The 23,803-nt window shown below is 51.6% G+C and overlaps 1 protein-coding gene across 1 annotated transcript in view; it reads left to right on the top strand.

Moving 5' to 3' along the window:
• Window positions 1–23,803, top strand: part of ralbp1 (ralA binding protein 1) — a 77,467-nt gene that overhangs the window by 38,363 nt on the left and 15,301 nt on the right. The window lies entirely within an intron of this gene.

Genomic DNA, 23,803 nt, shown 5'->3' with positions numbered 1-23,803 from the left:
CTTTTTCATGTGTTGATATTTTTTATAAAGTGTAGATTTTACAATCTTGAGTCGGCTCAACTATCCTGCAGCACTATTTTATCTCTGGCTAGTCTCATCTCTCCTTACGGGAGGCAGGTAGCCTAGTGGTGAGAGTGTTGGGCCAGTAACCAGCAGGTAGCCTAGTGGTTAGAGTGATGGGCCAGTAACCAGCAGGTAGACTAGTGGTTAGAGCGTTGGACTAGTAACCAGCAGGTAGCCTAGTGGTGAGAGTGTTGGGCCAGTAACCAGCAGGTAGCCTAGTGGTGAGAGTGTTGGGTCAGTAACCAGCAGGTAGCCTAGTGGTGAGAGTGTTGGGCCAGTAACCAGCAGGTAGCCTAGTGGTTAGAGTGTTGGGCCAGTAACCAGCAGGTAGCCTAGTGGTTAGAGTGTTGGGTCAGTAACCAGCAGGTAGCCTAGTGGTGAGAGTGTTGGGTCAGTAACCAGCAGGTAGCCTAGTGGTGAGAGTGTTGGGTCAGTAACCAGCAGGTAGCCTAGTGGTGAGAGTGTTGGGTCAGTAACCAGCAGGCAGCCTAGTGGTTAGAACGTTGGACTAGTAACCAGCAGGTAGACTAGTGGTTAGAGCGTTGGACTAGTAACCAGCAGGTAGCCTAGTGGTTAGAGTGTTGGGTCAGTAACCAGCAGGTAGCCTAGTGGTTAGAGTGTTGGGTCAGTAACCAGCAGGTAGCCTAGTGGTGAGAGTGTTGGGTCAGTAACCAGCAGGTAGCCTAGTGGTGAGAGTGTTGGGTCAGTAACCAGCAGGCAGCCTAGTGGTTAGAACGTTGGACTAGTAACCAGCAGGTAGACTAGTGGTTAGAGCGTTGGACTAGTAACCAGCAGGTAGCCTAGTGGTTAGAGTGATGGGCCAGTAACCAGCAAGTAGCCTAGTGGTGAGAGTGTTGGGTCAGTAACCAGCAGGTAGCCTAGTGGTGAGAGTGTTGGGTCAGTAACCAGCAGGCAGCCTAGTGGTTAGAACGTTGGACTAGTAACCAGCAGGTAGACTAGTGGTTAGAGCGTTGGACTAGTAACCAGCAGGTAGCCTAGTGGTTAGAGTGTTGGGTCAGTAGCCAGCAGGTAGCCTAGTGGTTAGAGTGTTGGGTCAGTAACCAGCAGGTAGCCTAGTGGTTAGAGTGTTGGGTCAGTAACCAGCAGGTAGCCTAGTGGTTAGAGTGTTGGGCCAGTAACCAGCAGGTAGCCTAGTGGTGAGAGTGTTGGGTCAGTAACCAGCAGGCAGCCTAGTGGTTAGAACGTTGGACTAGTAACCAGCAGGTAGACTAGTGGTTAGAGCGTTGGACTAGTAACCAGCAGGTAGCCTAGTGGTTAGAGTGATGGGCCAGTAACCAGCAAGTAGCCTAGTGGTGAGAGTGTTGGGTCAGTAACCAGCAGGTAGCCTAGTGGTGAGAGTGTTGGGTCAGTAACCAGCAGGCAGCCTAGTGGTTAGAACGTTGGACTAGTAACCAGCAGGTAGACTAGTGGTTAGAGCGTTGGACTAGTAACCAGCAGGTAGCCTAGTGGTTAGAGTGTTGGGTCAGTAACCAGCAGGTAGCCTAGTGGTTAGAGTGTTGGGTCAGTAACCAGCAGGTAGCCTAGTGGTTAGAGTGTTGGGTCAGTAACCAGCAGGTAGCCTAGTGGTTAGAGTGTTGGGCCAGTAACCAGCAGGTAGCCTAGTGGTTAGAGTGATGGGCCAGTAACCAGCAAGTAGCCTAGTGGTGAGAGTGTTGGGTCAGTAACCAGCAGGTAGCCTAGTGGTGAGAGTGTTGGGTCAGTAACCAGCAGGTAGCCTAGTGGTGAGAGTGTTGGGTCAGTAACCAGCAGGCAGCCTAGTGGTTAGAACGTTGGACTAGTAACCAGCAGGTAGACTAGTGGTTAGAGCGTTGAACTAGTAACCAGCAGGTAGCCTAGTGGTTAGAGCGTTGAACTAGTAACCAGCAGGTAGCCTAGTGGTTAGAGTGTTGGGTCAGTAACCAGCAGGTAGCCTAGTGGTTAGTGTTGGGTCAGTAACCAGCAGGTAGCCTAGTGGTTAGAGCGTTGGGTCAGTAACCAGCAGGTAGCCTAGTGGTTAGAGTGTTGGACTAGTAACCAGCAGGCAGCCTAGTGGTGAGAGTGTTGGGCCAGTAACCAGCAGGTAGCCTAGTGGTGAGAGTGTTGGGCCAGTAACCAGCAGGTAGCCTAGTGGTTAAAGTGTTGGACTAGTAACCAGCAGGTAGCCTAGTGGTTAGAGTGTTGGGTCAGTAACCAGCAGGTAGCCTAGTGGTGAGAGTGTTGGGTCATTAACCAGCAGGTAGCCTAGTGGTGAGAGTGTTGGGTCAGTAACCAGCAGGTAGCCTAGTGGTTAGTGTTGGTCAGTACCCAGCAGGTAGCCTAGTGGTGAGAGTGTTGGGTCATTAACCATCAGGTAGCCTAGTGGTGAGAGTGTTGGGTCAGTAACCAGCAGGTAGCCTAGTGGTTAGTGTTGGGTCAGTAACCAGCAGGTAGCCTAGTGGTTAGAGTGTTGGGTCAGTAACCAGCAGGTAGCCTAGTGGTTAGAGTGTTGGGACGGCAGGCAGCCTAGTGGTTAGAGTGTTGGACTAGTAGCCAGCAGGTAGCCTAGTGGTTAGTGTTGGGACGGCAGGCAGCCTAGTGGTTAGAGCGTTGGGTCAGTAACCAGCAGGTAGCCTAGTGGTTAGAGTGTTGGACTAATAACCAGCAGGTAGCCTAGTGGTTAGAGTGTTGGACTAGTAACCAGCAGGTAGCCTGGTGGTTAGAGCGTTGGACTAGTAACCAGCAGGTAGCCTAGTGGTTAGAGCGTTGGACTAGTAACCAGCAGGTAGCCTAGTGGTTAGAGTGTTGGACTAGTAACCAGCAGGTAGCCTAGTGGTTAGAGCGTTGGACTAGTAACCAGCAGGTAGCCTAGTGGTTAGAGTGTTGGACTAGTAACCAGCATGTAGCCTAGTGGATAGAGCGTTGTGCCAGTAACCAGCAGGTAGCCTAGTGGTTAGAGTGTTGGACTAGTAACCAGCAGGTATCCTAGTGGTTAGAGTGTTGGACTAGTGACCAGCAGGTAGCCTAGTGGTTAGAGCGTTGGACTAGTAACCAGCAGGTAGCCTAGTGGTTAGAGTGTTGGACTAGTAACCAGCAGGTAGCCTAGTGGTTAGAGTGTTGGACTAGTGACCAGCAGGTAGCCTAGTGGTTAGAGCGTTGGACTAGTAACCAGCAGGTAGCCTAGTGGTTAGAGTGTTGGACTAGTGACCAGCAGGTAGCCTAGTGGTTAGTGTTGGACTAGTAACCAGCAGGTAGCCTAGTGGTTAGAGTGTTGGGTCAGTAACCAGCAGGTAGCCTAGTGGTTAGAGTGTTGGGTCAGTAACCAGCAGGTAGCCTAGTGGTTAGTGTTGGGTCAGTAACCAGCAAGTAGCCTAGTGGTTAGTGTTGGGTCAGTAACCAGCAGGTAGCCTAGTGGTTAGTGTTGGGTCAGTAACCAGCAAGTAGCCTAGTGGTTAGAGTGTTGGGTCAGTAACCAGCAGGTAGCCTAGTGGTGAGAGTGTTGGGCCAGTAACCAGCAGGTAGCCTAGTGGTTAGAGTGTTGGGTCAGTAACCAGCAGGTAGCCTAGTGGTTAGTGTTGGGTCAGTAACCAGCAAGTAGCCTAGTGGTTAGTGTTGGGTCAGTAACCAGCAGGTAGCCTAGTGGTTAGTGTTGGGTCAGTAACCAGCAAGTAGCCTAGTGGTTAGAGTGTTGGACTAGTAACCAGCAGGTGTTGGGTCAGTAACCAGCAGGTAGCCTAGTGGTTAGAGTGTTGGGTCAGTAACCAGCAGGTAGCCTAGTGGTTAGTGTTGGGTCAGTAACCAGCAGGTAGCCTAGTGGTTAGAGCGTTGGTCAGTAACCAGCAGGTAGCCTAGTGGTTAGAGCGTTGGGTCAGTAACCAGCAGGTAGCCTAGTGGTTAGAGCGTTGGGTCAGTAACCAGCAGGTAGCTTAGTGGTTAAAGTGTTGGGTCAGTAACCAGCAGGTAGCCTAGTGGTTAGGGTGTTGGGACGGCAGGCAGCCTAGTGGTTAGAGTGTTGGACTAGTAACCAGCAGGTAGTCTAGTGGTTAGAGTGTTGGACTAGTAACCAACAGGTAGCCTAGTGGTTAGAGTGTTGGACTAGTAGCCAACAGGTAGCCTAGTGGTTAGAGTGTTGGACTAGTAGCCAGCAGGTAGCCTAGTGGTTAGAGTGTTGGGACGGCAGGCAGCCTAGTGGTTAGAGCGTTGGGTCAGTAACCAGCAGGTAGCCTAGTGGTTAGAGTGTTGGACTAATAACCAGCAGGTAGCCTAGTGGTTAGAGCGTTGGACTAGTAACCAGCAGGTAGCCTAGTGGTTAGAGTGTTGGACTAGTACCCAGCAGGTAGCCTAGTGGTTAGAGTGTTGGACTAGTAACCAGCAGGTAGCCTAGTGGTTAGAGTGTTGGGTCAGTAACCAGCAGGTAGCCTAGTGGTTAGAGCGTTGGACTAGTAACCAGCAGGTAGCCTAGTGGTTAGAGTGTTGGACTAGTACCCAGCAGGTAGCCTAGTGGTTAGAGTGTTGGACTAGTACCCAGCAGGTAGCCTAGTGGTTAGAGCGTTGGACTAGTACCCAGCAGGTAGCCTAGTGGTTAGAGCGTTGGACTAGTAACCAGCAGGTAGCCTAGTGGTTAGAGCGTTGGACTAGTAACCAGCAGGTAGCCTAGTGGTTAGAGTGTTGGACTAGTAACCAGCAGGTAGCCTAGTGGTTAGAGTGTTGGGTCAGTAACCAGCAGGTAGCCTAGTGGTTAGAGTGTTGGGCCAGTAACCAGCAGGTAGTCTAGTGGTGAGAGTGTTGGACTAGTAACCAGCAGGTAGCCTAGTGGTTAGAGTGTTGGGTCAGTAACCAGCAGGTAGCCTAGTGGTTAGAGTGTTGGGTCAGTAACCAGCAGGTAGCCTAGTGGTTAGAGTGTTGGGTCAGTAACCAGCAGGTAGCCTAGTGGTTAGAGTGTTGGGCCAGTAACCAGCAGGTAGCCTAGTGGTTAGAGTGTTGGGCCAGTAGCCAGCAGGTAGCCTAGTGGTTAGAGTGTTGGGTCAGTAACCAGCAGGTAGTCTAGTGGTGAGAGTGTTGGACTAGTAACCAGCAGGTAGCCTAGTGGTTAGAGTGTTGGACTAGTAGCCAGCAGGTAGCCTAGTGGTTAGAGTGTTGGGACGGCAGGCAGCCTAGTGGTTAGAGCGTTGGGTCAGTAACCAGCAGGTAGCCTAGTGGTTAGAGTGTTGGACTAGTAACCAGCAGGTGTTGGGTCAGTAACCAGCAGGTAGCCTAGTGGTTAGAGTGTTGGGTCAGTAACCAGCAGGTAGCCTAGTGGTTAGAGTGTTGGGACGGCAGGCAGCCTAGTGGTTAGAGTGTTGGACTAGTAGCCAGCAGGTAGCCTAGTGGTTAGAGTGTTGGGACGGCAGGCAGCCTAGTGGTTAGAGCGTTGGGTCAGTAACCAGCAGGTAGCCTAGTGGTTAGAGTGTTGGACTAATAACCAGCAGGTAGCCTAGTGGTTAGAGCGTTGGGTCAGTAACCAGCAGGTAGCCTAGTGGTTAGTGTTGGGTCAGTAACCAGCAGGTAGCCTAGTGGTTAGAGTGTTGGGTCAGTAACCAGCAGGTAGCCTAGTGGTTAGTGTTGGGTCAGTAACCAGCAAGTAGCCTAGTGGTTAGTGTTGGGTCAGTAACCAGCAGGTAGCCTAGTGGTTAGAGCGTTGGGTCAGTAACCAGCAGGTAGCCTAGTGGTTAGTGTTGGGTCAGTAACCAGCAAGTAGCCTAGTGGTTAGTGTTGGGTCAGTAACCAGCAGGTAGCCTAGTGGTTAGTGTTGGGTCAGTAACCAGCAAGTAGCCTAGTGGTTAGTGTTGGACTAGTAACCAGCAGGTAGCCTAGTGGTTAGAGTGTTGGGACGGCAGGTAGCCTAGTGGTTAGAGTGTTGGACTAGTAAGCAGCAGGTGGTGGGTCAGTAACCAGCAGGTAGCCTAGTGGTTAGAGTGTTGGGTCAGTAACCAGCAGGTAGCCTAGTGGTTAGTGTTGGGTCAGTAACCAGCAGGTAGCCTAGTGGTTAGAGCGTTAGGTCAGTAACCAGCAGGTAGCCTAGTGGTTAGAGCGTTGGGTCAGTAACCAGCAGGTAGCCTAGTGGTTAGTGTTGGACTAGTAACCAGCAGGTAGCCTAGTGGTTAGAGTGTTGGGACGGCAGGTAGCCTAGTGGTTAGAGTGTTGGACTAGTAACCAGCAGGTAGTCTAATGGTTAGAGTGTTGGACTAGTTAACAGCAGGTAGCCTAGTGGTTAGAGCGTTGGGTCAGTAACCAGCAGGTAGACTAGTGGTTAGAGCGTTGGGTCAGTAACCAGCAGGTAGCCTAGTGGTTAGAGCGTTGGACTAATAACCAGCAGGTAGCCTAGTGGTTAGAGCGTTGGACCAGTAACCAGCAGGTAGCCTAGTGGTTAGAGCGTTGGACTAGTAACCAGCAGGTAGCCTAGTGGTTAGAGTGTTGGACTAATAACCAGCAGGTAGCCTAGTGGTTAGAGCATTGGACCAGTAACCAGCAGGTAGCCTAGTGGTTAGAGCGTTGGACTAGTAACCAGCAGGTAGCCTAGTGGTTAGAGCGTTGGACTAGTAACCAGCAGGTAGCCTAGTGGTTAGAGTGTTGGACTAGTAACCAGCAGGTAGCCTAGTGGTTAGAGCGTTGGACTAGTAACCAGCAGGTAGCCTAGTGGTTGGAGTGTTGGACTAGTAACCAGCATGTAGCCTAGTGGTTAGAGCGTTGGACTAGTAACCAGCAGGTAGCCTAGTGGTTAGAGCGTTGGACTAGTAACCAGCAGGTAGCCTAGTGGTTAGAGTGTTGGGACGGCAGGCAGCCTAGTGGTTAGAGCGTTGGGTCAGTAACCAGCAGGTAGCCTAGTGGTTAGAGTGTTGGACTAATAACCAGCAGGTAGCCTAGTGGTTAGAGCGTTGGACTAGTAACCAGCAGGTAGCCTTGTGGTTAGAGTGTTGGGACGGCAGGCAGCCTAGTGGTTAGAGCGTTGGGTCAGTAACCAGCAGGTAGCCTAGTGGTTAGAGTGTTGGACTAATAACCAGCAGGTAGCCTAGTGGTTAGAGCGTTGGACTGTGTAACCAGCAGGTAGCCTTGTGGTTAGAGTGTTGGACTAGTACCCAGCAGGTAGCCTAGTGGTTAGAGCGTTGGACTAGTAACCAGCAGGTAGCCTAGTGGTTAGAGCGTTGGACTAGTAACCAGCAGGTAGCCTAGTGGTTAGAGTGTTGGACTAGTAACCAGCATGTAGCCTAGTGGATAGAGCGTTGGGCCAGTAACCAGCAGGTAGCCTAGTGGTTAGAGTGTTGGGCCAGTAACCAGCAGGTAGCCTAGTGGTTAGAGTGTTGGGTCAGTAACCAGCAGGTAGCCTAGTGGTGAGAGTGTTGGGCCAGTAACAGCAGGTAGCCTAGTGGTTAGAGTGTTGGGCCAGTAACCAGCAGGTAGCCTAGTTGTTAGAGTGTTGGGTCAGTAACCAGCAGGTAGTCTACTGGTGAGAGTGTTGGGTCAGTAACCAGCAGTCAGCCTAGTGGTGAGAGTGTTGGGTCAGTAACCAGCAGGTAGCCTAGTGGTGAGAGTGTTGGGTCAGTAACCAGCAGGTAGCCTAGTGGTGAGAGTGTTGGGTCAGTAACCAGCAGGTAGCCTAGTGGTGAGAGTGTTGGGTCAGTAACCAGCAGGTAGCCTAGTGGTTAGAGTGTTGGGACGGCAGGCAGCCTAGTGGTTAGAGTGTTGGACTAGTAGCCAGCAGGTAGCCTAGTGGTTAGAGTGTTGGGACGGCAGGCAGCCTAGTGGTTAGAGCGTTGGGTCAGTAACCAGCAGGTAGCCTAGTGGTTAGAGCGTTGGACTAATAACCAGCAGGTAGCCTAGTGGTTAGAGCGTTGGGTCAGTAACCAGCAGGTAGCCTAGTGGTTAGTGTTGGGTCAGTAACCAGCAAGTAGCCTAGTGGTTAGTGTTGGGTCAGTAACCAGCAGGTAGCCTAGTGGTTAGAGTGTTGGACTAATAACCAGCAGGTAGCCTAGTGGTTAGAGCGTTGGACTAGTAACCAGCAGGTAGCCTTGTGGTTAGAGTGTTGGGACGGCAGGCAGCCTAGTGGTTAGAGCGTTGGGTCAGTAACCAGCAGGTAGCCTAGTGGTTAGAGTGTTGGACTAATAACCAGCAGGTAGCCTAGTGGTTAGAGCGTTGGACTAGTAACCAGCAGGTAGCCTTGTGGTTAGAGTGTTGGACTAGTACCCAGCAGGTAGCCTAGTGGTTAGAGCGTTGGACTAGTAACCAGCAGGTAGCCTAGTGGTTAGAGCGTTGGACTAGTAACCAGCAGGTAGCCTAGTGGTTAGAGTGTTGGACTAGTAACCAGCATGTAGCCTAGTGGTTAGAGTTGGGCCAGTAACCAGCAGGTAGCCTAGTGGTTAGAGTGTTGGGCCAGTAACCAGCAGGTAGCCTAGTGGTTAGAGTGTTGGGTCAGTAACCAGCAGGTAGCCTAGTGGTGAGAGTGTTGGGCCAGTAACCAGCAGGTAGCCTAGTGGTTAGAGTGTTGGGCCAGTAACCAGCAGGTAGCCTAGTTGTTAGAGTGTTGGGTCAGTAACCAGCAGGTAGCCTAGTGGTTAGAGTGTTGGGACGGCAGGCAGCCTAGTGGTTAGAGTGTTGGACTAGTAGCCAGCAGGTAGCCTAGTGGTTAGAGTGTTGGGACCAGCAGGCAGCCTAGTGGTTAGAGCGTTGGGTCAGTAACCAGCAGGTAGCCTAGTGGTTAGAGTGTTGGACTAATAACCAGCAGGTAGCCTAGTGGTTAGAGCGTTGGGTCAGTAACCAGCAGGTAGCCTAGTGGTTAGTGTTGGGTCAGTAACCAGCAGGTAGCCTAGTGGTTAGAGTGTTGGGTCAGTAACCAGCAGGTAGCCTAGTGGTTAGTGTTGGGTCAGTAACCAGCAAGTAGCCTAGTGGTTAGTGTTGGGTCAGTAACCAGCAGGTAGCCTAGTGGTTAGAGCGTTGGGTCAGTAACCAGCAGGTAGCCTAGTGGTTAGTGTTGGGTCAGTAACCAGCAAGTAGCCTAGTGGTTAGTGTTGGGTCAGTAACCAGCAGGTAGCCTAGTGGTTAGAGCGTTGGGTCAGTAACCAGCAGGTAGCCTAGTGGTTAGAGTGTTGGACTAATAACCAGCAGGTAGCCTTGTGGTTAGAGTGGGACTTAACCAGCAGGTAGCCTAGTGGTTAGAGCGTTGGGTCAGTAACCAGCAGGTAGCCTAGTGGTTAGAGTGTTGGACTAGTAACCAGCATGTAGCCTAGTGGATAGAGCGTTGGGTCAGTAACCAGCAGGTAGCCTAGTGGTTAGAGTGTTGGGTCAGTAACCAGCAGGTAGCCTAGTGGTTAGAGTGTTGGACCAGTAACCAGCAGGTAGCCTAGTGGTTAGAGTGTTGGGTCAGTAACCAGCAGGTAGTCTAGTGGTTAGAGTGTTGGGTCAGTAACCAGCAGTCAGCCTAGTGGTGAGAGTGTTGGGTCAGTAACCAGCAGGTAGCCTAGTGGTGAGAGTGTTGGGTCAGTAACCAGTAGCCTAGTGGTGAGAGTGTTGGGTCAGTAACCAGCAGGTAGCCTAGTGGTGAGAGTGTTGGGTCAGTAACCAGCAGGTAGCCTAGTGGTTAGGTTAGTGGCAGCCTAGTGGTTAGGTGTTGGACTAGTAGCCAGCAGGTAGCCTAGTGGTTAGAGTGTTGGGACGGCAGGCAGCCTAGTGGTTAGAGCGTTGGGTCAGTAACCAGCAGGTAGCCTAGTGGTTAGAGTGTTGGACTAATAACCAGCAGGTAGCCTAGTGGTTAGAGTGTTGGGTCAGTAACCAGCAGGTAGCCTAGTGGTTAGTGTTGGGTCAGTAACCAGCAAGTAGCCTAGTGGTTAGTGTTGGGTCAGTAACCAGCAGGTAGCCTAGTGGTTAGAGCGTTGGGTCAGTAACCAGCAGGTAGCCTAGTGGTTAGTGTTGGGTCAGTAACCAGCCTAGTGGTTAGTGTTGGGTCAGTAACCAGCAGGTAGCCTAGTGGTTAGTGTTGGGTCAGTAACCAGCAAGTAGCCTAGTGGTTAGTGTTGGACTAGTAACCAGCAGGTAGCCTAGTGGTTAGAGTGTTGGGACGGCAGGTAGCCTAGTGGTTAGAGTGTTGGACTAGTAAGCAGCAGGTGTTGGGTCAGTAACCAGCAGGTAGCCTAGTGGTTAGAGCGTTGGGTCAGTAACCAGCAGGTAGCCTAGTGGTTAGAGCTGGGTCAGTAACCAGCAGGTAGCCTAGTGGTTAGTGTTGGACTAGTAACCAGCAGGTAGCCTAGTGGTTAGAGTGTTGGGACGGCAGGTAGCCTAGTGGTTAGAGTGTTGGACTAGTAACCAGCAGGTAGTCTAGTGGTTAGAGTGTTGGACTAGTTACCAGCAGGTAGCCTAGTGGTTAGAGCGTTGGGTCAGTAACCAGCAGGTAGACTAGTGGTTAGAGCGTTGGGTCAGTAACCAGCAGGTAGCCTAGTGGTTAGAGCGTTGGACTAATAACCAGCAGGTAGCCTAGTGGTTAGAGCGTTGGACCAGTAACCAGCAGGTAGCCTAGTGGTTAGAGCGTTGGACTAGTAACCAGCAGGTAGCCTAGTGGTTAGAGCGTTGGACTAGTAACCAGCAGGTAGCCTAGTGGTTAGAGTGTTGGACTAATAACCAGCAGGTAGCCTAGTGGTTAGAGCATTGAACCAGTAACCAGCAGGTAGCCTAGTGGTTAGAGCGTTGGACTAGTAACCAGCAGGTAGCCTAGTGGTTAGAGCGTTGGACTAGTAACCAGCAGGTAGCCTAGTGGTTAGAGTGTTGGACTAGTAACCAGCAGGTAGCCTAGTGGTTAGAGCGTTGGACTAGTAACCAGCAGGTAGCCTAGTGGTTAGAGCGTTGGACTAGTAACCAGCAGGTAGCCTAGTGGTTAGAGTGTTGGGACGGCAGGCAGCCTAGTGGTTAGAGCGTTGGGTCAGTAACCAGCAGGTAGCCTAGTGGTTAGAGTGTTGGACTAATAACCAGCAGGTAGCCTAGTGGTTAGAGCGTTGGACTAGTAACCAGCAGGTAGCCTTGTGGTTAGAGTGTTGGGACGGCAGGCAGCCTAGTGGTTAGAGCGTTGGGTCAGTAACCAGCAGGTAGCCTAGTGGTTAGAGTGTTGGACTAATAACCAGCAGGTAGCCTAGTGGTTAGAGCGTTGGACTAGTAACCAGCAGGTAGCCTTGTGGTTAGAGTGTTGGACTAGTACCCAGCAGGTAGCCTAGTGGTTAGAGCGTTGGACTAGTAACCAGCAGGTAGCCTAGTGGTTAGAGCGTTGGACTAGTAACCAGCAGGTAGCCTAGTGGTTAGAGTGTTGGACTAGTAACCAGCATGTAGCCTAGTGGATAGAGCGTTGGGCCAGTAACCAGCAGGTAGCCTAGTGGTTAGAGTGTTGGGCCAGTAACCAGCAGGTAGCCTAGTGGTTAGAGTGTTGGGTCAGTAACCAGCAGGTAGCCTAGTGGTGAGAGTGTTGGGCCAGTAACCAGCAGGTAGCCTAGTGGTTAGAGTGTTGGGCCAGTAACCAGCAGGTAGCCTAGTTGTTAGAGTGTTGGGTCAGTAACCAGCAGGTAGTCTACTGGTGAGAGTGTTGGGTCAGTAACCAGCAGTCAGCCTAGTGGTGAGAGTGTTGGGTCAGTAACCAGCAGGTAGCCTAGTGGTGAGAGTGTTGGGTCAGTAACCAGCAGGTAGCCTAGTGGTGAGAGTGTTGGGTCAGTAACCAGCAGGTAGCCTAGTGGTGAGAGTGTTGGGTCAGTAACCAGCAGGTAGCCTAGTGGTTAGAGTGTTGGGACGGCAGGCAGCCTAGTGGTTAGAGTGTTGGACTAGTAGCCAGCAGGTAGCCTAGTGGTTAGAGTGTTGGGACGGCAGGCAGCCTAGTGGTTAGAGCGTTGGGTCAGTAACCAGCAGGTAGCCTAGTGGTTAGAGTGTTGGACTAATAACCAGCAGGTAGCCTAGTGGTTAGAGCGTTGGGTCAGTAACCAGCAGGTAGCCTAGTGGTTAGTGTTGGGTCAGTAACCAGCAGGTAGCCTAGTGGTTAGAGTGTTGGGTCAGTAACCAGCAGGTAGCCTAGTGGTTAGTGTTGGACTAGTAGCCAGCAGGTAGCCTAGTGGTTAGAGTGTTGGGACGGCAGGCAGCCTAGTGGTTAGAGCGTTGGGTCAGTAACCAGCAGGTAGCCTAGTGGTTAGAGTGTTGGACTAATAACCAGCAGGTAGCCTAGTGGTTAGAGTGTTGGGTCAGTAACCAGCAGGTAGCCTAGTGGTTAGTGTTGGGTCAGTAACCAGCAAGTAGCCTAGTGGTTAGTGTTGGGTCAGTAACCAGCAGGTAGCCTAGTGGTTAGAGCGTTGGGTCAGTAACCAGCCTAGTGGTTAGTGTTGGGTCAGTAACCAGCAGGTAGCCTAGTGGTTAGTGTTGGGTCAGTAACCAGCAAGTAGCCTAGTGGTTAGTGTTGGACTAGTAACCAGCAGGTAGCCTAGTGGTTAGAGTGTTGGGACGGCAGGTAGCCTAGTGGTTAGAGTGTTGGACTAGTAAGCAGCAGGTGTTGGGTCAGTAACCAGCAGGTAGCCTAGTGGTTAGAGCGTTGGGTCAGTAACCAGCAGGTAGCCTAGTGGTTAGAGCTGGGTCAGTAACCAGCAGGTAGCCTAGTGGTTAGTGTTGGACTAGTAACCAGCAGGTAGCCTAGTGGTTAGAGTGTTGGGACGGCAGGTAGCCTAGTGGTTAGAGTGTTGGACTAGTAACCAGCAGGTAGTCTAGTGGTTAGAGTGTTGGACTAGTTACCAGCAGGTAGCCTAGTGGTTAGAGCGTTGGGTCAGTAACCAGCAGGTAGACTAGTGGTTAGAGCGTTGGGTCAGTAACCAGCAGGTAGCCTAGTGGTTAGAGCGTTGGACTAATAACCAGCAGGTAGCCTAGTGGTTAGAGCGTTGGACCAGTAACCAGCAGGTAGCCTAGTGGTTAGAGCGTTGGACTAGTAACCAGCAGGTAGCCTAGTGGTTAGAGCGTTGGACTAGTAACCAGCAGGTAGCCTAGTGGTTAGAGTGTTGGACTAATAACCAGCAGGTAGCCTAGTGGTTAGAGCATTGAACCAGTAACCAGCAGGTAGCCTAGTGGTTAGAGCGTTGGACTAGTAACCAGCAGGTAGCCTAGTGGTTAGAGCGTTGGACTAGTAACCAGCAGGTAGCCTAGTGGTTAGAGTGTTGGACTAGTAACCAGCAGGTAGCCTAGTGGTTAGAGCGTTGGACTAGTAACCAGCAGGTAGCCTAGTGGTTAGAGCGTTGGACTAGTAACCAGCAGGTAGCCTAGTGGTTAGAGTGTTGGGACGGCAGGCAGCCTAGTGGTTAGAGCGTTGGGTCAGTAACCAGCAGGTAGCCTAGTGGTTAGAGTGTTGGACTAATAACCAGCAGGTAGCCTAGTGGTTAGAGCGTTGGACTAGTAACCAGCAGGTAGCCTTGTGGTTAGAGTGTTGGGACGGCAGGCAGCCTAGTGGTTAGAGCGTTGGGTCAGTAACCAGCAGGTAGCCTAGTGGTTAGAGTGTTGGACTAATAACCAGCAGGTAGCCTAGTGGTTAGAGCGTTGGACTAGTAACCAGCAGGTAGCCTTGTGGTTAGAGTGTTGGACTAGTACCCAGCAGGTAGCCTAGTGGTTAGAGCGTTGGACTAGTAACCAGCAGGTAGCCTAGTGGTTAGAGCGTTGGACTAGTAACCAGCAGGTAGCCTAGTGGTTAGAGTGTTGGACTAGTAACCAGCATGTAGCCTAGTGGATAGAGCGTTGGGCCAGTAACCAGCAGGTAGCCTAGTGGTTAGAGTGTTGGGCCAGTAACCAGCAGGTAGCCTAGTGGTTAGAGTGTTGGGTCAGTAACCAGCAGGTAGCCTAGTGGTGAGAGTGTTGGGCCAGTAACCAGCAGGTAGCCTAGTGGTTAGAGTGTTGGGCCAGTAACCAGCAGGTAGCCTAGTTGTTAGAGTGTTGGGTCAGTAACCAGCAGGTAGTCTACTGGTGAGAGTGTTGGGTCAGTAACCAGCAGTCAGCCTAGTGGTGAGAGTGTTGGGTCAGTAACCAGCAGGTAGCCTAGTGGTGAGAGTGTTGGGTCAGTAACCAGCAGGTAGCCTAGTGGTGAGAGTGTTGGGTCAGTAACCAGCAGGTAGCCTAGTGGTGAGAGTGTTGGGTCAGTAACCAGCAGGTAGCCTAGTGGTTAGAGTGTTGGGACGGCAGGCAGCCTAGTGGTTAGAGTGTTGGACTAGTAGCCAGCAGGTAGCCTAGTGGTTAGAGTGTTGGGACGGCAGGCAGCCTAGTGGTTAGAGCGTTGGGTCAGTAACCAGCAGGTAGCCTAGTGGTTAGAGTGTTGGACTAATAACCAGCAGGTAGCCTAGTGGTTAGAGCGTTGGGTCAGTAACCAGCAGGTAGCCTAGTGGTTAGTGTTGGGTCAGTAACCAGCAGGTAGCCTAGTGGTTAGAGTGTTGGGTCAGTAACCAGCAGGTAGCCTAGTGGTTAGTGTTGGGTCCAGCAGGTAGCCAGTGGTTAGAGTGTTGGGAGCCAGCCTAGTGGTTAGTGTTGGGTCAGTAACCAGCAGGTAGCCTAGTGGTTAGAGTGTTGGACTAGTAACCAGCAGGTAGCCTAGTGGTTAGAGTGTTGGGTCAGTAACCAGCAGGTAGCCTAGTGGTTAGTGTTGGGTCAGTAACCAGCAAGTAGCCTAGTGGTTAGTGTTGGGTCAGTAACCAGCAGGTAGCCTAGTGGTTAGAGCGTTGGGTCAGTAACCAGCAGGTAGCCTAGTGGTTAGTGTTGGGTCAGTAACCAGCCTGGAGTGTTGGGTCAGTAACCAGCAGGTAGCCTAGTGGTTAGTGTTGGGTCAGTAACCAGCAAGTAGCCTAGTGGTTAGTGTTGGACTAGTAACCAGCAGGTAGCCTAGTGGTTAGAGTGTTGGGACGGCAGGTAGCCTAGTGGTTAGCCTAGTGGTTAGAGCAGGTGTTGGACTAGTAACCAGCAGGTAGCCTAGTGGTTAGAGCGTTGGACTAGTAACCAGCAGGTAGCCTAGTGGTTAGAGCTTGGACTAGTAACCAGCAGGTAGCCTAGTGGTTAGTGTTGGACTAGTAACCAGCAGGTAGCCTAGTGGTTAGAGTGTTGGACTAATGGCAGAGCCTAGTTGTTGACTAGTAACCAGCAGGTAGTCTAGTGGTTAGAGTGTTGGACTAGTTACCAGCAGGTAGCCTAGTGGTTAGAGCGTTGGGTCAGTAACCAGCAGGTAGCCTAGTGGTTAGAGCGTTGGGTCAGTAACCAGCAGGTAGCCTAGTGGTTAGAGCGTTGGACTAATAACCAGCAGGTAGCCTAGTGGTTAGAGCGTTGGACCAGTAACCAGCAGGTAGCCTGTTTAGAGCGTTGGACTAGTAACCAGCAGCAGCCTAGTGGTTAGAGCGTTGGGTAGTAACCAGCAGGTAGCCTAGTGGTTAGAGTGTTGGACTAATAACCAGCAGGTAGCCTAGTGGTTAGAGCGTTGGACCAGTAACCAGCAGGTAGCCTTGTGGTTAGAGTGTTGGACTAGTAACCAGCAGGTAGCCTAGTGGTTAGAGCGTTGGACTAGTAACCAGCAGGTAGCCTAGTGGTTAGAGTGTTGGACTAGTAACCAGCAGGTAGCCTAGTGGTTAGAGCGTTGGACTAGTAACCAGCAGGTAGCCTAGTGGTTAGAGCGTTGGGCCAGTAACCAGCAGGTAGCCTAGTGGTTAGAGTGTTGGGCCAGTAACCAGCAGGTAGCCTAGTGGTTAGAGCGTTGGGTCAGTAACCAGCAGGTAGCCTAGTGGTTAGAGTGTTGGGCCAGTAACCAGCAGGTAGCCTAGTGGTTAGAGTGTTGGACTAGTAACCAGCAGGTAGCCTTGTGGTTAGAGTGTTGGGACGGCAGGCAGCCTAGTGGTTAGAGCGTTGGGTCAGTAACCAGCAGGTAGCCTAGTGGTTAGAGTGTTGGACTAATAACCAGCAGGTAGCCTAGTGGTTAGAGTGTTGGGTCAGTAACCAGCAGGTAGCCTTGTGGTTAGAGTGTTGGGTCAGTAACCAGCAGGTAGCCTAGTGGTTAGAGTGTTGGGTCAGTAACCAGCAGGTAGCCTAGTGGTTAGAGTGTTGGGTCAGTAACCAGCAGGTAGCCTAGTGGTTAGAGTGTTGGACTAGTAACCAGCAGGCAGCCTAGTGGTAGAGTGTTGGACTAGTAACCAGCAGGTAGCCTAGTGGTTAGAGTGTTGGGCCAGTAACCAGCAGGTAGCCTAGTGGTTAGAGTGTTGGGTCAGTAACCAGCAGGTAGCCTAGTGGTGAGAGTGTTGGACTAGTAACCAGCAGGTAGCCTAGTGGTTAGAGTGTTGGGTCAGTAACCAGCAGGTAGCCTAGTGGTTAGAGTGTTGGGTCAGTAACCAGCAGGTAGTCTACTGGTTAGAGTGTTGGGTCAGTAACCAGCAGTCAGCCTAGTGGTGAGAGTGTTGGGTCAGTAACCAGCAGGTAGCCTAGTGGTGAGTGTTGGGTCAGTAACCAGCAGGTAGCCTAGTGGTTAGAGTGTTGGGTCAGTAACCAGCAGGTAGCCTAGTGGTGAGAGTGTTGGGTCAGTAACCAGCAGGTAGCCTAGTGGTTAGAGTGTTGGGTCAGCCTAGTGGTTAGAGTGTTGGACCCAGCAGGTAGCCTAGTGGTTAGAGTGTTGGGACGGCAGGCAGCCTAGTGGTTAGAGCGTTGGGTCAGTAACCAGCAGGTAGCCTAGTGGTTAGAGTGTTGGACTAATAACCAGCAGGTAGCCTAGTGGTTAGAGCGTTGGGTCAGTAACCAGCAGGTAGCCTAGTGGTTAGTGTTGGGTCAGTAACCAGCAGGTAGCCTAGTGGTTAGAGTGTTGGGTCAGTAACCAGCAGGTAGCCTAGTGGTTAGTGTTGGGTCAGTAACCAGCAAGTAGCCTAGTGGTTAGTGTTGGGTCAGTAACCAGCAGGTAGCCTAGTGGTTAGAGTGTTGGACTAGTTACCAGCAGGTAGCCTAGTGGTTAGAGCGTTGGGTCAGTAACCAGCAGGTAGGCTAGTGGTTAGAGCGTTGGGTCAGTAACCAGCAGGTAGCCTAGTGGTTAGAGCGTTGGACTAATAACCAGCAGGTAGCCTAGTGGTTAGAGCGTTGGACCAGTAACCAGCAGGTAGCCTAGTGGTTAGAGCGTTGGACTAGTAACCAGCAGGTAGCCTAGTGGTTAGAGCGTTGGACTAGTAACCAGCAGGTAGCCTAGTGGTTAGAGTGTTGGACTAATAACCAGCAGGTAGCCTAGTGGTTAGAGCATTGAACCAGTAACCAGCAGGTAGCCTAGTGGTTAGAGCGTTGGACTAGTAACCAGCAGGTAGCCTAGTGGTTAGAGCGTTGGACTAGTAACCAGCAGGTAGCCTAGTGGTTAGAGTGTTGGACTAGTAACCAGCAGGTAGCCTAGTGGTTAGAGCGTTGGACTAGTAACCAGCAGGTAGCCTAGTGGTTAGAGCGTTGGACTAGTAACCAGCAGGTAGCCTAGTGGTTAGAGTGTTGGGACGGCAGGCAGCCTAGTGGTTAGAGCGTTGGGTCAGTAACCAGCAGGTAGCCTAGTGGTTAGAGTGTTGGACTAATAACCAGCAGGTAGCCTAGTGGTTAGAGCGTTGGACTAGTAACCAGCAGGTAGCCTTGTGGTTAGAGTGTTGGGACGGCAGGCAGCCTAGTGGTTAGAGCGTTGGGTCAGTAACCAGCAGGTAGCCTAGTGGTTAGAGTGTTGGACTAATAACCAGCAGGTAGCCTAGTGGTTAGAGCGTTGGACTAGTAACCAGCAGGTAGCCTTGTGGTTAGAGTGTTGGACTAGTACCCAGCAGGTAGCCTAGTGGTTAGAGCGTTGGACTAGTAACCAGCAGGTAGCCTAGTGGTTAGAGCGTTGGACTAGTAACCAGCAGGTAGCCTAGTGGTTAGAGTGTTGGACTAGTAACCAGCATGTAGCCTAGTGGATAGAGCGTTGGGCCAGTAACCAGCAGGTAGCCTAGTGGTTAGAGTGTTGGGCCAGTAACCAGCAGGTAGCCTAGTGGTTAGAGTGTTGGGTCAGTAACCAGCAGGTAGCCTAGTGGTGAGAGTGTTGGGCCAGTAACCAGCAGGTAGCCTAGTGGTTAGAGTGTTGGGCCAGTAACCAGCAGGTAGCCTAGTTGTTAGAGTGTTGGGTCAGTAACCAGCAGGTAGTCTACTGGTGAGAGTGTTGGGTCAGTAACCAGCAGTCAGCCTAGTGGTGAGAGTGTTGGGTCAGTAACCAGCAGGTAGCCTAGTGGTGAGAGTGTTGGGTCAGTAACCAGCAGGTAGCCTAGTGGTGAGAGTGTTGGGTCAGTAACCAGCAGGTAGCCTAGTGGTGAGAGTGTTGGGTCAGTAACCAGCAGGTAGCCTAGTGGTTAGAGTGTTGGGACGGCAGGCAGCCTAGTGGTTAGAGTGTTGGACTAGTAGCCAGCAGGTAGCCTAGTGGTTAGAGTGTTGGGACGGCAGGCAGCCTAGTGGTTAGAGCGTTGGGTCAGTAACCAGCAGGTAGCCTAGTGGTTAGAGTGTTGGACTAATAACCAGCAGGTAGCCTAGTGGTTAGAGCGTTGGGTCAGTAACCAGCAGGTAGCCTAGTGGTTAGTGTTGGGTCAGTAACCAGCAGGTAGCCTAGTGGTTAGAGTGTTGGGTCAGTAACCAGCAGGTAGCCTAGTGGTTAGTGTTGGGTCAGTAACCAGCAAGTAGCCTAGTGGTTAGTGTTGGGTCAGTAACCAGCAGGTAGCCTAGTGGTTAGAGTGTTGGGTCAGTAACCAGCAGGTAGCCTAGTGGTTAGTGTTGGGTCAGTAACCAGCAAGTAGCCTAGTGGTTAGTGTTGGGTCAGTAACCAGCAGGTAGCCTAGTGGTTAGAGCGTTGGGTCAGTAACCAGCAGGTAGCCTAGTGGTTAGAGTGTTGGACTAATAACCAGCAGGTAGCCTAGTGGTTAGAGCGTTGGACTAGTAACCAGCAGGTAGCCTAGTGGTTAGAGCGTTGGACTAGTAACCAGCAGGTAGCCTAGTGGTTAGAGTGTTGGACTAGTAACCAGCATGTAGCCTAGTGGATAGAGCGTTGGGCCAGTAACCAGCAGGTAGCCTAGTGGTTAGAGTGTTGGGTCAGTAACCAGCAGGTAGCCTAGTGGTGAGAGTGTTGGGCCAGTAACCAGCAGGTAGCCTAGTGGTTAGAGTGTTGGACCAGTAACCAGCAGGTAGCCTAGTGGTTAGAGTGTTGGGTCAGTAACCAGCAGGTAGTCTAGTGGTGAGAGTGTTGGGTCAGTAACCAGCAGTCAGCCTAGTGGTGAGAGTGTTGGGTCAGTAACCAGCAGGTAGCCTAGTGGTGAGAGTGTTGGGTCAGTAACCAGCAGGTAGCCTAGTGGTGAGAGTGTTGGGTCAGTAACCAGCAGGTAGCCTAGTGGTGAGAGTGTTGGGTCAGTAACCAGCAGGTAGCCTAGTGGTTAGAGTGTTGGGACGGCAGGCAGCCTAGTGGTTAGAGTGTTGGACTAGTAGCCAGCAGGTAGCCTAGTGGTTAGAGTGTTGGGACGGCAGGCAGCCTAGTGGTTAGAGCGTTGGGTCAGTAACCAGCAGGTAGCCTAGTGGTTAGAGTGTTGGACTAATAACCAGCAGGTAGCCTAGTGGTTAGAGTGTTGGGTCAGTAACCAGCAGGTAGCCTAGTGGTTAGTGTTGGGTCAGTAACCAGCAAGTAGCCTAGTGGTTAGTGTTGGGTCAGTAACCAGCAGGTAGCCTAGTGGTTAGAGCGTTGGGTCAGTAACCAGCAGGTAGCCTAGTGGTTAGTGTTGGGTCAGTGACCAGCAAGTAGCCTAGTGGTTAGTGTTGGGTCAGTAACCAGCAGGTAGCCTAGTGGTTAGTGTTGGGTCAGTAACCAGCAAGTAGCCTAGTGGTTAGTGTTGGACTAGTAACCAGCAGGTAGCCTAGTGGTTAGAGTGTTGGGACGGCAGGTAGCCTAGTGGTTAGAGTGTTGGACTAGTAACCAGCAGGTGTTGGGTCAGTAACCAGCAGGTAGCCTAGTGGTTAGAGTGTTGGGTCAGTAACCAGCAGGTAGCCTAGTGGTTAGTGTTGGGTCAGTAACCAGCAGGTAGCCTAGTGGTTAGAGCGTTGGGTCAGTAACCAGCAGGTAGCCTAGTGGTTAGAGCGTTGTGTCAGTAACCAGCAGGTAGCCTAGTGGTTAGTGTTGGACTAGTAACCAGCAGGTAGCCTAGTGGTTAGAGTGTTGGGACGGCAGGTAGCCTAGTGGTTAGAATGTTGGACTAGTAACCAGCAGGTAGTCTAGTGGTTAGAGTGTTGGACTAGTAACCAGCAGGTAGCCTAGTGGTTAGAGCGTTGGGTCAGTAACCAGCAGGTAGACTAGTGGTTAGAGCGTTGGGTCAGTAACCAGCAGGTAGCCTAGTGGTTAGAGTGTTGGACTAATAACCAGCAGGTAGCCTAGTGGTTAGAGCGTTGGACCAGTAACCAGCAGGTAGCCTAGTGGTTAGAGCGTTGGACTAGTAACCAGCAGGTAGCCTAGTGGTTAGAGCGTTGGACTAGTAACCAGCAGGTAGCCTAGTGGTTAGAGTGTTGGACTAATAACCAGCAGGTAGCCTAGTGGTTAGAGCGTTGGACGAGTAACCAGCAGGTAGCCTAGTGGTTAGAGCGTTGGACTAGTAACCAGCAGGTAGCCTAGTGGTTAGAGCGTTGGACTAGTAACCAGCAGGTAGCCTAGTGGTTAGAGTGTTGGGACGGCAGGCAGCCTAGTGGTTAGAGTGTTGGACTAGTAGCCAGCAGGTAGCCTAGTGGTTAGAGTGTTGGGACGGCAGGCAGCCTAGTGGTTAGAGCGTTGGGTCAGTAACCAGCAGGTAGCCTAGTGGTTAGAGTGTTGGACTAATAACCAGCAGGTAGCCTAGTGGTTAGAGTGTTGGGTCAGTAACCAGCAGGTAGCCTAGTGGTTAGTGTTGGGTCAGTAACCAGCAAGTAGCCTAGTGGTTAGTGTTGGGTCAGTAACCAGCAGGTAGCCTAGTGGTTAGAGCGTTGGGTCAGTAACCAGCAGGTAGCCTAGTGGTTAGTGTTGGGTCAGTAACCAGCAAGTAGCCTAGTGGTTAGTGTTGGGTCAGTAACCAGCAGGTAGCCTAGTGGTTAGTGTTGGGTCAGTAACCAGCAAGTAGCCTAGTGATTAGTGTTGGACTAGTAACCAGCAGGTAGCCTAGTGGTTAGAGTGTTGGGACGGCAGGTAGCCTAGTGGTTAGAGTGTTGGACTAGTAACCAGCAGGTGTTGGGTCAGTAACCAGCAGGTAGCCTAGTGGTTAGAGTGTTGGGTCAGTAACCAGCAGGTAGCCTAGTGGTTAGTGTTGGGTCAGTAACCAGCAGGTAGCCTAGTGGTTAGAGCGTTGGGTCAGTAACCAGCAGGTAGCCTAGTGGTTAGAGCGTTGTGTCAGTAACCAGCAGGTAGCCTAGTGGTTAGTGTTGGACTAGTAACCAGCAGGTAGCCTAGTGGTTAGAGTGTTGGGACGGCAGGTAGCCTAGTGGTTAGAGTGTTGGACTAGTAACCAGCAGGTAGTCTAGTGGTTAGAGTGTTGGACTAGTAACCAGCAGGTAGCCTAGTGGTTAGAGCGTTGGGTCAGTAACCAGCAGGTAGACTAGTGGTTAGAGCGTGGTCAGTAACCAGCAGGTAGCCTAGTGGTTAGAGTGTTGGACTAATAACCAGCAGGTAGCCTAGTGGTTAGAGCGTTGGACCAGTAACCAGCAGGTAGCCTAGTGGTTAGAGCGTTGGACTAGTAACCAGCAGGTAGCCTAGTGGTTAGAGCGTTGGACTAGTAACCAGCAGGTAGCCTAGTGGTTAGAGTGTTGGACTAATAACCAGCAGGTAGCCTAGTGGTTAGAGCGTTGGACGAGTAACCAGCAGGTAGCCTAGTGGTTAGAGCGTTGGACTAGTAACCAGCAGGTAGCCTAGTGGTTAGAGCGTTGGACTAGTAACCAGCAGGTAGCCTAGTGGTTAGAGTGTTGGACTAGTAACCAGCAGGTAGCCTAGTGGTTAGAGCGTTGGACTAGTAACCAGCAGGTAGCCTAGTGGTTGGAGTGTTGGACTAGTAACCAGCATGTAGCCTAGTGGTTAGAGCGTTGGACTAGTAACCAGCAGGTAGCCTAGTGGTTAGAGCGTTGGACTAGTAACCAGCAGGTAGCCTAGTGGTTAGAGTGTTGGGACGGCAGGCAGCCTAGTGGTTAGAGCGTTGGGTCAGTAACCAGCAGGTAGCCTAGTGGTTAGAGTGTTGGACTAATAACCAGCAGGTAGCCTAGTGGTTAGAGCGTTGGACTAGTAACCAGCAGGTAGCCTTGTGGTTAGAGTGTTGGGACGGCAGGCAGCCTAGTGGTTAGAGTGTTGGACTAGTAACCAGCAGGTAGTCTAGTGGTTAGAGTGTTGGACTAGTAACCAGCAGGTAGCCTAGTGGTTAGAGCGTTGGGTCAGTAACCAGCAGGTAGACTAGTGGTTAGAGCGTTGGGTCAGTAACCAGCAGGTAGCCTAGTGGTTAGAGTGTTGGACTAATAACCAGCAGGTAGCCTAGTGGTTAGAGCGTTGGACCAGTAACCAGCAGGTAGCCTATTGGTTAGAGCGTTGGACTAGTAACCAGCAGGTAGCCTAGTGGTTAGAGCGTTGGACTAGTAACCAGCAGGTAGCCTAGTGGTTAGAGTGTTGGACTAATAACCAGCAGGTAGCCTAGTGGTTAGAGCGTTGGACGAGTAACCAGCAGGTAGCCTAGTGGTTAGAGCGTTGGACTAGTAACCAGCAGGTAGCCTAGTGGTTAGAGCGTTGGACTAGTAACCAGCAGGTAGCCTAGTGGTTAGAGTGTTGGACTAGTAACCAGCAGGTAGCCTAGTGGTTAGAGCGTTGGACTAGTAACCAGCAGGTAGCCTAGTGGTTGGAGTGTTGGACTAGTAACCAGCATGTAGCCTAGTGGTTAGAGCGTTGGACTAGTAACCAGCAGGTAGCCTAGTGGTTAGAGCGTTGGACTAGTAACCAGCAGGTAGCCTAGTGGTGAGAGTGTTGGGTCAGTAACCAGCAGGTAGCCTAGTGGTGAGAGTGTTGGGTCAGTAACCAGCAGGCAGCCTAGTGGTTAGAGTGTTGGACTAGTAGCCAGCAGGTAGCCTAGTGGTTAGAGTGTTGGGACGGCAGGCAGCCTAGTGGTTAGAGCGTTGGGTCAGTAACCAGCAGGTAGCCTAGTGGTTAGAGTGTTGGACTAATAACCAGCAGGTAGCCTAGTGGTTAGAGCGTTGGGTCAGTAACCAGCAGGTAGCCTAGTGGTTAGTGTTGGGTCAGTAACCAGCAGGTAGCCTAGTGGTTAGAGTGTTGGGTCAGTAACCAGCAGGTAGCCTAGTGGTTAGTGTTGGGTCAGTAACCAGCAAGTAGCCTAGTGGTTAGTGTTGGGTCAGTAACCAGCAGGTAGCCTAGTGGTTAGAGCGTTGGGTCAGTAACCAGCAGGTAGCCTAGTGGTTAGTGTTGGGTCAGTAACCAGCAAGTAGCCTAGTGGTTAGTGTTGGGTCAGTAACCAGCAGGTAGCCTAGTGGTTAGTGTTGGGTCAGTAACCAGCAAGTAGCCTAGTGGTTAGTGTTGGACTAGTAACCAGCAGGTAGCCTAGTGGTTAGAGTGTTGGGACGGCAGGTAGCCTAGTGGTTAGAGTGTTGGACTAGTAACCAGCAGGTGTTGGGTCAGTAACCAGCAGGTAGCCTAGTGGTTAGAGTGTTGGGTCAGTAACCAGCAGGTAGCCTAGTGGTTAGTGTTGGGTCA

This window comes from Oncorhynchus nerka, linkage group LG9b, assembly GCF_034236695.1.
Source record: "Oncorhynchus nerka isolate Pitt River linkage group LG9b, Oner_Uvic_2.0, whole genome shotgun sequence".
Classification (NCBI taxonomy): Eukaryota; Metazoa; Chordata; class Actinopteri; order Salmoniformes; family Salmonidae; genus Oncorhynchus; species Oncorhynchus nerka.
This window is presented reverse-complemented; position numbering and strand designations above follow the sequence as displayed.